Source organism: Argiope bruennichi, chromosome X1, assembly GCF_947563725.1.
Source record: "Argiope bruennichi chromosome X1, qqArgBrue1.1, whole genome shotgun sequence".
Classification (NCBI taxonomy): domain Eukaryota; kingdom Metazoa; phylum Arthropoda; class Arachnida; order Araneae; family Araneidae; genus Argiope; species Argiope bruennichi.
Genome location: NC_079162.1, coordinates 68,234,148 through 68,246,239, shown reverse-complemented (window position 1 = coordinate 68,246,239; position 12,092 = coordinate 68,234,148). Strand labels below are relative to the sequence as shown.

At 29.2% G+C, this 12,092-nt stretch overlaps 1 long non-coding RNA gene across 1 annotated transcript; it reads left to right on the top strand.

The window, feature by feature from the left end:
• The first annotated feature begins 2,323 nt into the window (after positions 1–2,323).
• Positions 2,324–3,222, top strand: LOC129959486 (uncharacterized). Its single transcript, XR_008783443.1, has 3 exons — positions 2,324–2,394; positions 2,610–2,879; positions 2,982–3,222. It is a non-coding gene; the product is annotated as an uncharacterized LOC129959486 (long non-coding RNA).
• The last annotated feature ends 8,870 nt before the right edge of the window (positions 3,223–12,092 follow it).

Below are 12,092 nucleotides of genomic sequence, written 5' to 3'. Positions count from 1 at the left end.
AATTAAATCTCTGAAAAATTGTGTCGGCTTGAAATAGCAAGACATTGATTTCAGAATATATATGGACTATTATCGAATCCATGGCTTACTATTAAACTTCTATTACTAGTAAAAATAAAGATTCGAAAGTTTGAGTTTCACATGCTACTTAATGTAAGATTGACAAAAGAAACTGTTTCTCAAATACTGACAACTCTCATTCTCTGTAAAATTTCAAAGAACGCATGTATTTTTATATGCAGAAAAATTCACGTAAAATACTCGATTGGATAGATTTAACATTTAGTAATGTTATTAAGGTAGAAGAATTGTCTTTATTTTACTAACATATTTCTGTTCTACTGGTTAATTGCACTTGAAAAATTGCATTGAATTCTTTCCCAGACACTCCTCATTCAGTTTTTTATACAATCTGAAAGTTAGAAAACTAAAATTTGATTTATCACTAATTTGCAATCTTGAATTGTAATTGCTTTTATAGTAAATTTATATAGCTTAGGGTTTTACATTTCTCAACATTAAAATGCGAAAGTAGTGAATTAATACATCAAATTAACCTATCATCGCTTCTCGAGTTCTTAAAGTTTAAATTGCAATCAATGTAATTCAGCAGAAGCAGAGAAAGACCTGGAGGAAAGTAAATATTTTAAATATAATTAATATATAATAGAAATAATTAGATGATAGCGTATTGTCGAAAACAACACTTTGGGAAGAATACTAATTGCTAGTGCTAGGCGTATGAATCTAAATTTATTAATAAAGTTATAAATTAGCTAAAAAATTCATTTCGGAAAGTCTGCTGAAGCGATTTGTTTATAAATCTTAAGGTAAACACTGCAATCTTAACTGCAAGCGAAAGCGCATTAATTCTTTCGGTTACAGTCAAATTTATTGAAATTCTATGTATGTTTTGTCAAAAGTGGATGATTGTCTTCAGTACTGACAGCCAACTAAGAATACTATTCTAGATGTTTGAATTTTTTTAAAATCCATTAAGATTGCATATTTCTTTACTAATTCAAAACACTACAGAAGTCATCCAGATATTTCACAGAACCGAGTTGTGATCGAGGATTCCAGATTATATGGTCTGTCTTGTAGTCAAATTTTACTGTGGAAGATAAGCAAGATTCCACCTATAGAACATAAATGAAACAAGATGTGTTGCTGCAATGCTTTAATTGAATTCTTAAGCTACTGATAGAGTATTGAGAAATTGTCTTTGATAAAATCTAGAATTCTCATATCATCCAGTAACATTGAAGGATAAATCCAATTTTAATGCCATAAAAGGAATGAAATGATTTAAGAATTTAAATTCTGAGGGATCATTTTGCATATCAGAACTCTTTTTAAATCCGTTTCCTTTAGTTCTGAATATACAAGATGAAATTGGAATAACTGATGAAAACATTAAATTAGAACATTTTAACCTTCAATTTATTTTGCAAAATCCATAGACTTGATCATAACCTATCCTGGGAAAAATCGGCAGGTTTTGTCTAAAACTGTTAGACATTCAAATGAACTGATTTTCCATCTTGAAGTTTTGTTCAAAAGCGGTGATCAAGGGAAATTTGATCTTGCCTGTAGCTCATCTAACGTCCTGCGATTTTCAGTAACTTCCAACAATTTCAGAATTCAGTTCTGATTATATCCCAGTCCAGATAATCGAATTTTCCTTGTACTTCAATTGATATTTCTACGATGGAATATTTCTTGTACATGTCAAACATAACTTCGAGAAGATGATTAAGAATAAGAAGTCGCTTGATTTTGCTGCCAAAAAAGCAGCGAAGATAATCGAATCAATTTAATTTTAAGCGACGAGTTGAAAGGCGTTAAAAATCAAATGTCTGTCTCCTTGAACACTTTGTCTCCTTGAATACATACTATAAAAAAGCGAAAGAAAAGAGTTTACAAGATATATTTAGAAAAAGGAAGTTAGCATTGAATTCTGTCCAATGTTCTGGGGGAAGCGCATTGTCATAGGTAACGCTATTCATAGGTGATGCCAATTCATGTGAAGATTCGACGAATCTTTGAGATATTTGAGCAGAAAAGTTCATTATCCCCAAATTGCATAACTGGTTCCAAAATCTAATTTCAAGCAAGTTATTCCGTCAATTAATGCAGCACTAAATTGTCTTATTACCAAAAAATACTTTCAAAACCAATTCCAGACCTCCTGTGTTCTACACTTATCGAGTAAATGAAGATGGCAACGAGAAGTCCTTTTGGTGGCTTGTTAGAAAGCACTTCCCATGGAGGCAATTTACTATTTGTCATCACCTGCCTATAGAAGTGGATGGCTGATAGTCTGAACTTGTTCCACTTTAGCTGTTCTTGCTGCGAAGATGTTTTCTCAAATGATTTGGCTTCACAAATTTAGTAAGTAAAATTATCAGCCTAATTCATGATTACGATTCTATTTATATTGTTTCGTCTTTTTAAAATTCACCTATTAACTAAATTATTTAAACGAAACTCTATTTTAAGTTATGTTTGCAAGTTTAATATACAGTATTCAGTGGTGTAAAATAGTTTTTAGAAAATGGTATATAATCTTTTTTTTGTAACTCAAACATTTGCCTTTTTGTTTTCAGATCTAGCTCCATGATATAGAAATCTATATATTTTTCACGTGGAGCAAAGAATACTGTATTGAATTCTCAAGCATTTCTTGGCATTCTCGACCGATACAAAACGAATGAACGAAAAAATTTGGAGTCTGAGAGCTTGTACAACTTTTGGTATTTTATCAAGTCTAATATGGAACGTTAAATTGTTTTATTGCTAATAAAACAAGGCCAGTACATCCGCAGGATGGAGATTATTGTGATATCCCGTATTATCTACAATCATTTCGTGGAAACGTAAGCAACATTTCTTTGAAAGTATTATGTCCTTATTTCCAACATCAAGTGTATTGAATATTTTTAGAATTTAAACTAATATTGAATATTTCTATGTCATAGGAATTGGAAACTTAAAGAATTGCATGAATTCTCAAGCCTGTGTTTTTGCATGTATTTGTCTTTGATATTGCTATTAATATTTAATTTTAAAGCTTAAATGTGCTATAATCTGGTTTCTTGCAACATGATTTTAAAATGATAGTTCTTTGAGACATCGCGTACTAGAGCATTCCTAGATATGTTTGGATTTCATAAAGACCTCAATTTGGTTGATTTAGAAGATCTCAACTTTAAGATTTTCTCTCCGCCAGATGGGTTTTAAACGCCCAAGTTCTTAATGATGTCCATCAAGATTTATAAATTGTTTCAGTATTGATAAAAAAAATAACTAGTTTTCAATTTATTTACGGCGCTGAGTTCATGATGGCGAAATTAAATATTTCCGGAGGCCATGTAGAAACAAAGTTTATTTTATTTTAAATGGAAGAAAAAATGATTTATTCGTTTTAATTGAAAATGATTCGTTATGGATTAGTGACGTATTTGTTGCAAACAATTCAGCCAACTAATATGCTCAGCTGAATTATTATTTAATATATAAAAATGTGATAACAGCATTTTATATCATGCTTTTATAAGTGTAGAAAGGAAAATTTTAATTGTTAATTTTAATCTTGAATAATTCATTATTAGAAATATTGTAGAATTTTGAAATTTTCCTTTTCACATGCGCCACTTCTGAGGAATCAAAATTTAATTAATGATTAACTGACGATTAAGCTTCCAAAATATTAAAATAGATCAGTGACATTTATAATACAAAAATGTATAAAATTTCAACTATGTTGCATACCAAGAAGTGCGTGCAAGATTGATTACAAAATTCTGTCTTCACAAATATGAATAAAGTCGAATAGTAAAAATGTAACTATCATTTATTATGATACGAGTTATAAATCAACCTGGAATTTATATTTACATGTTATTTATCAAATGTTGCAAGTTTAGTTAATTTTTGACTTAAGTAAATTTAATTTTTGAAGTAAATTTTTTACAAATTTGTTTTCTTGTTGAACATTCTATAGGATTGTATTTTACTTCTTACGAACTTGCGTTCCTCAAGTTGTACTATAGAATGTCTAGCATGTCTATTTTCCAGACATTCCAATACTATTTTTAAGTGTTTTTATTGTATCTTCAACGATTTTAATTCTATAACGCATAATTTAATTTTCAGTAAGTTTTATATTGTAAATTAAACTTATATAAAAATTTTTAAGTAAAAAAAATGCAATAAATTCTAACTAATAAAAAATGTAATTATTGGAATAATTAAAAATTAATTGAAAGTTCTAAATACGAAACATAGTGTTGTATTAACGCTGAACTGATGCATTGTAATTTAACTCAAAATATTTCTTTAAATATTTTTGATTTATGTATATAAATAAACTAATTACCAACTTATCACATCCATTTGCCGAATTCTCAATTCATCTTTTATTGATAAGCTTACCTTTAAATTCTTGTTAACTTATGTTCAAAATATTGCATTCGGAATATTTTAGCTATTTAAAAATTTTTTTCCGAAATATTAATGTCTTTTTTTTATTAACTAAATTTTAAATCATTAAGATTAAGCACCTCTCTTCATAGTTTTCCTAACAAAGGATGACTGATGGCTCGGCCGGCCAGCTTATCAGGAATCCCCTATTTCCAAAAACACCATTTGATCATCATGCCTGATCACCATGGTGATCAATGTGTTTCAAGAACAAACGTGATACACACGCGTCATAAAGATAAATTTGACTAACTTGAGGTGTATTAGTTTTTAATTAAAATATTTTTGCAGGAAAATTCAATGGATGTGATAAAGATGCTTTGTTTATGAACTACAAATAACAATAAGAAAATATTGAATTTTTTCAAAGAAAATTCCATAAAAATTAAATTTTAGTTCGTACAAATGTAAAAAATATTTTAAATTCGAGAGGAAAATGTTATTGTCTTAATTATAATGTAAAAATTCGTAATGTTATTGTAATGTAAACTTACGTTACAATATTGTGTGATATAATGTTAACTCACAATGTCTTCAAAGTAATTCATAAGAATTGATTTTGATTTTTCTTTAAATGCTAAGCACGATTGTGGCGGGTAATAGTTTCATATTATTGAATTTTCAACTCCTTGAGCTGAAATGGTCAGATATGTGCATCGAATTATATAATTTTTGATTTTGAAACTATTTTAGTATATGCATGTAACTTCAAACAAATCAATTGGACACTCTTATGTACTTTTTGTTCTTATATGAATTAAGAAATGTTCAAAGTAGAATTTGTTATATAATTATCTAGTTTAAATGAAAATGGAATATTCAATTTAGATGTTACTATCTTTCCATTTTTGATTGTGTATATATATATAATCTTGAATTCTAGAATAATATTGTAATCCATATTTGAATCTTTGTATAGTAAATAAAATTCTGCGATTTTGTTTTCAATAAAGTATTTCGCTACATTTTTTAAATATAAGCTACAATCTGAAGTCTCTTTCAACAGATTGAATTAGTTGAAGTTCTAAATTTTAGGGCAGATGCCTACGTTTTGGATGGTTTAAATGTCTCGATCTTTTTAAAATTCTTAAATTTAGAGACGAGTCAAATATGTAACTTACATGAATCGTTACAGAGCCTCCTTTAATTCCAGTATTGTGATTACTTTCAGGGTTCACGACTCCAAATATCAAGCTCGAAAAAAGGCGAATCAAAATGTTCTGTTTTAATTTATTCAGAAATTCGCAGTTTAGAAGTTTATATTTTTCCAGAAGTGAATTTTCGGAAAATTCTCCGAATTTCAGCTTGGTATACTTTCTCTAATTTTAGTAGACGAATTAGGAACATGAATGCTTTTTGTTGAAGTTCATCCTACGTGACACTCATTGCTCTCTTGACAAAGATAATTTTTTTTTAAACTGATAAGTCGCAAATATTTGTAAAATCGGTTAGAACACTGAAAGGAGCAAATGATTTACAAAATGCCATTTATCATATGCCGTTTCATCATTGCCTGGATTAATTGTAATAATTTAAAAGATAAAGTACTTTGTTTTTATAACGCAAATGACACAAAGCTTTGAACATATGCCATTTCGGTGTTGATGATGATACAGATACTCTTGAGAATAGCGATCATTTTTGAGAAGTATGCGAGTTATGATACCAATATTAAGATTTCGCAATTATTCTCAATTGAATTAATAAGACAAATTACCAGGTGTTAATTTGATCGCTAGGAAAGAATATAAAGAAGTTATTTCATCATATTTTAAATACGCGATGGACTCCATTAACAAAACTTCGAACTTGCTTTATTTGAAAAAAATATTAGTGAAGAAATAACCGATGAAGCTAATTATATTCAGACTGATGTATTTAATATTCAAGCAATCAGTGCTGCAGATGCTGGCTGAGTTTTCTTAAAATTAAACATTTACTTTTATGCACGTAAATCGCATAAAATGAATATATTAATTTGTATTTAAGATATGCTATATGATTTTTCTCATTGTTTTCAATACTTTGCAGTAATATACCTGAAATATCTTTAACAATCTTACTTTTAAATAAACTTGCATTAATAGATTTATTAATTAAAATATCGATTATACGCCTTCTCATTTGTCATTTTAATCCTCTGAAAGAATAACGGGGTTTTACTGTATTTCGAAAGTTTTCATATCGTCATGTTAATAACTGTTAAACAATTATAATTTTATTCCAATTCTAAAATATTTTATTCTGTAAAGCTAGTCATTGACTTTGTTCAGGAAAAATTATTTACTTTAAAAAATTTAAGTTCTTATGATCCCTCTTTCCTGGTGCTATGAGATTAATAAATTTCCAATATAAATTGGAAAGTAATGCTGTATTGAACGTGGTTAAATGTCTGGTATTTTATGAACAAATGAAGATGAGTAAAACTGTCAAGATGAGTAAAAATTGTCATACGAGTTAAATTCACAAATTTACTCGAATTTTCCAATTAAATAGATTCAAACTATGTCAGTTTTCAATGAAGTGTTTTTCCTTATCGACCATTTTCTTTCTTGCCTCTGTTTTCAAAACTACTATTTCCATTATTTTTTAGAATTATTTACGTACCATTTTGAAACAATAAAAGGAAATTTCTGGAACGAATCTTACTTTTGATCCTCGATCAGATGACGAGGACATCACTTGAACTAGCAGCCCTTTCCAAACTTCGGCACAATGAAGCGAAATTATCTTTGACCGAACGATGTCGGATTTACCGTACATCAGAACCGCTCATACAGACATTTTTCAATGAAACTGGTTTTTGAATCTGAAATTTCTGGTCCTGGAGTCGAAATTTAACCGTCGCACCATCGCGATCCTTCATTATTATAAAATAAAATGCTTTGTATCTTGACTTAACATTATTGGTGATTAATCACGTATATAAAGTAAATTATAAGGGTAGGTGAATACGATATTAAAAAAAATGAGAAAAAGATTAAAAAAATCCGTAGAAAATTAATACTCAACCTTTTTCTTAATATTTCCTAATTCTTTTTTTTTTTTTTTTTTTTTTTTTTGCAGATTGTATGTTTTATAATTCATAAAAATTAGGCTTCTTATTAAGAAAAAACTGACCGCTCTTATAGTTGGAGCATTTGCATAGTGTTATATATTTACTATTTTGCTTTAAAATACCTTTTGATTTTTTTTTTTTTTAAAGTTCTCTAGATACTTGACAAATTCTTTTGAAAATGACTCGCAATTAAATGTTTAGTCATTTCACTTGTAACATTTGCTATTAAAAAAAACTACTTAAGTGATTAAATTACCGAGATTTCCATTGCTTAAAACCCCTTATAGGCTTTAGATGAAGATGCAGCAATAAGCAGTCTTCAAGGAGGAGAGAGGTGAAATATTACTGTTTTAATTCAGCTTCCACCCTTTTAAAGCCTGATGTCACTAGGATTTAAAAAAAAAAAATCATCATTGTCATTTATTCATTTTTCAAGACTACTAATACTAGGCTCAATAGGTCTTCAAAGCATCAAAATGCATTAAAACATTAGCTTATAAACTCTTCCCTGTTAAGTAATATATTCTGGTGGTTTCTTTCGAAATTTACTTTCGCAAACTTTTTTTATATTGGGTTTTTTTTATCATTTATTGGAGGGTGGATACATTTCTTTTTGTCGAAAGGCAGCAGATGGCAGCACGAGTAACTTTTGATCTCTTATTGATATAGGTACATCTGTTAACAAGGTTTTCACGCTGGAAATTGTATTGCCTGCACCCCTGAAAAGAAAGCTCTAATTCATTGAGATAGTTCGAAAGATGTTTTCGTTTTGTAATTGATGTATAACGCATTAGTTCTAGAGATAGATTTAGGAAATTTATTTCATATTTTATAAAAAAAAAATGAAGTCCTTTATACCCATTTGTTGGTAGCTACCGATTGTATTTAAAAACCCTTCGGCTTCTTGTAATCTAAGAATCTATAGGCTTTTCATTTTGAGTCATTCTCCCCATTTGCTACAGCTAAGCGTAGTGTTAATGTGTATTAATTCCAATAGATGGCACTTTTGTAGTTCACTATTTATTTGAGATTGAAGTCTATCGTGCATCTTACTGTCACCAGATGGTTGCGTATCATTAGCCATCATCCATGAAACAATATTTTCTTGCTAGGTGTTTCAAATGTTTACATTTACATATTTAAACATTACTTTTTTTTTCTTTTTTTTATAAAAGCGCTTTTTTTTTTTCATAAGCAAATGGGCACTTTTATATGAAAATATTTTTCACGTAAAAATTCGTGTAGAATTTCCAGATGTCTCGGACATGAATACCGTTTTGAATGCTTGGAAGAAGTGTACTTTGATAAAGAATTTCATTTAACCCGAAGTTCCAGAATATCGAATTGCGGCATACTTTTGAAAATGTTTTTATCATAGTCAAATCAAATCAAATGCATGTCTTAATTACGGAGTTCGTTAAAATTCACAAAAAAAGTGTAGGCATACCATTTTTGTCACTATCTCTTATTAATCGCAATTTATTCTTATTGTATATAATTTATCCTTCTTATGTATCTCAAATGATTAAATAGTATTTTATAACATCTAGTCTCGTGCTACAATATAATTCTAATTATCCAGAATAATCGAAACCATCAATGAGCTGAATAATCGGATAAAGAAAGAAAGAAAGAAAAAGTTTATTCTTTTAAAAAAAAACTGCTTGTAACATAATAATTAGGCGATTACCAAAACATTACAATATTTGAAGCCAAAACTAAATCGAATAAACTACTTTTATTTATAAATTATTATCTTTAATTAAACAGTCCCTACTTTGCGTCCTTAATGATAATAAGTGAATACTTTTTTTCTCCAGACTCTAAATTATCTCAAAGATATCATTTCTATATGAAAGAAATCTTATTTTTTAAGAAGACTTTAAACATGTGAATTATACAATTTACTATTTCGTTTCTGTATTCAAAATGCTGCACAATATTCATTACTAAAATAAATTTATTGAAATTATCTTCCTGTGATTAATCAGGAGAATTGTTATTATCGGCACTGATCAAGGTAAGTTATATATATATGTTACGGCCAAAGCCCGAAATCGGCCAATTCGCGAACTGGCCAACGTTGCTGTAAACTTACCGGCCAATGTCCGATCATTTCTTGATTTCGGGCTTTGGCCGGCCAATTCGCGAAATGGCTTGGGACGATCGGCCAAAGTAGGAAAAAAGGAATCAAGAGCAGATTGTTTTACACCCTGTTAAAAATGAAGTATTTAAAAATGAGTACTGCTGTGTACTGTTTTTAAGTACAATTGTTTCAGAAACGAGTTCAAATATAAGTGACACCTCTGAGTAAAAAAAAAAAAGCTTGTAATATATAAAAATATGATCTCGTGTTATTCTGTTCTCATATTAAAGACATAATAGAAATTATTCAGTGAACGTATATACTGTAACAACGTGATAGCGTGAAGATTAGATTTGCGCCCTTCAAAATGAACGAATTATATCTTGAGCAAATGCGATGCATATCGTGTATGAATACAAAGGCAAATTGAGTATTCAGTTTTCAATTACCTTTAGGGGTGATCCTTAGTCTTTTTCTGCCCCATTTTCTAACGTTAAAGACCATTTTTTAATGTTGAAGATCCCACATCACATTGTCTCCCGAAATATCGCTTCAAAAAATATGAAATTTTTTGCAAAGGTAAATAGCAAAAATAAGGACTGGTTAAAACAAATATGAAGGGCAAATAGTCTTGTTATTAATATCATTTAGAGACATTTCTTTGTTGGCGCCATATGTCGAATTTCACCTACAACATGTCCTTAATTATATTTTATACATGAATGTCATTATATTTATTTACCACTAGTCGCCTTTGGCGACCAACCGGTTCACCAGTATTAATGATCGCTAAAATTTTCAATTAATGTAACTTGTTCTCTTAGTAGCTTTTTCTGCAAAATATTTTTGAGCTTCATATTTTGGTAGTTATGATTCAGTCGTACTTTTATGTAGGCCTTAAACAGTTCTGTTTTATTGTACTACTTTCCCTAATGTTGTGTCAGTATCTATAAAATTTCTACTTTAAATTAAAGTGGAAATGTTAAACTACAATCAATATAAAAGCTTTTTATATTGAAGCTAACCATGTCTTTTTTTAAATATGAAAATTGAAATCAGAGTCGTTCGGCAGTGAAATTATATGTGCACTGCAGAAGAATTATTATATAATATCTTAAAGAATTATTCAACAAAAAATATTTTATTTTATTCAGTCAATAAATTACGAATTTTAAATTTTACACAATCCTTTGGTCCCAAGGAATCATATTCTGCGAAATACTCTTGACACCAACTTTTAAATAAATAAATAAACGTCCTTATCTTTTGCGATGAATCTGACCGATTTATGAAGTTTTTATGCATCAGTTTTAGAACAATCAACATTTTTATAATCACAGGCCAATCACTGTCGAGAAACCCTGCAGAGGATTAGCGTATCTTCATTGGGACAGTCGGTGAAGTAGTCTAAAATCGCCAGTTTTTATAGAAGAGTGATATTGAAATTTCATAAATCAGTCAGTTTTAGTGATTTAGTTGGTTGATTTTTTATTAAAAATATTGGTGTCTCAAGAATATTTTGTTAAATATGATTCAAAAGGCAGACGACCTATGTAAAAATTTAAAATTCCTGATTCATCGGAGCATTTATTGACTAAAGTTATATTAAATATAATTTAGTTCCTTTAGACCATTTTGTTAGCAAGTGTATGCCCCAAATTAGCTGATGGTCGCTGATTAGAATGATTATCCTAAGTATATTAAACTATGTTTGCCTTAAATTAAATTGTTTTATTGAATTAATAATATAGGTATTGTCAAAGCTCATATAAAACTTTTCCTCCTTTTACTTTTCAGAAAATATCTTCTTTCATTTTTTTTTTTATTTTATACAGACACCTGCCGAAAATTACAATTGTGTTTATTAAATTTGCAATAATAGTTGATTTATTTTTTTAATTTAAACTTCTATCAATATGATGACAACACGTTGATAAAAGCTATTTTTTTTTAACTTGACGTGCTCGTGCAGATAAAATTTTAGCATAATTTAATCTAAGCATAATTTATAAATTGAATTTTAAGCTTTAATTAAAAAAGCTTTAATTTGATGCAAAAATCTATTTTGTACTGTAATATTTTCTGGTTACAGCGACAAAACGTCGAAATTACGCTTAATTTTTAATTAAAATTCTAATTAAAAATTTTAAAATATCGCTCCACGGTGCACATTCCCGACCTCCATGGTATATAAATGCCAAATTTGATAACTCTATGTCAAACGGTTTGGACTGTAGAGCGCCAACACACACACACACACACACACACACACACACACACACACACACACACACACACACATTGAGCTTTATTTATAAGTATAGATTATCACATCGGGCTTTGGCCAAGGATTCCCGGCCACTTTGCGAAAAGGCCAGCCAAAGTAGAAAATACAACATTAATTGCAAGTATTTCGGACTTTGGCCAAACCTCTTGGCCAGTTCGCGAATTGGCCAGCCAATT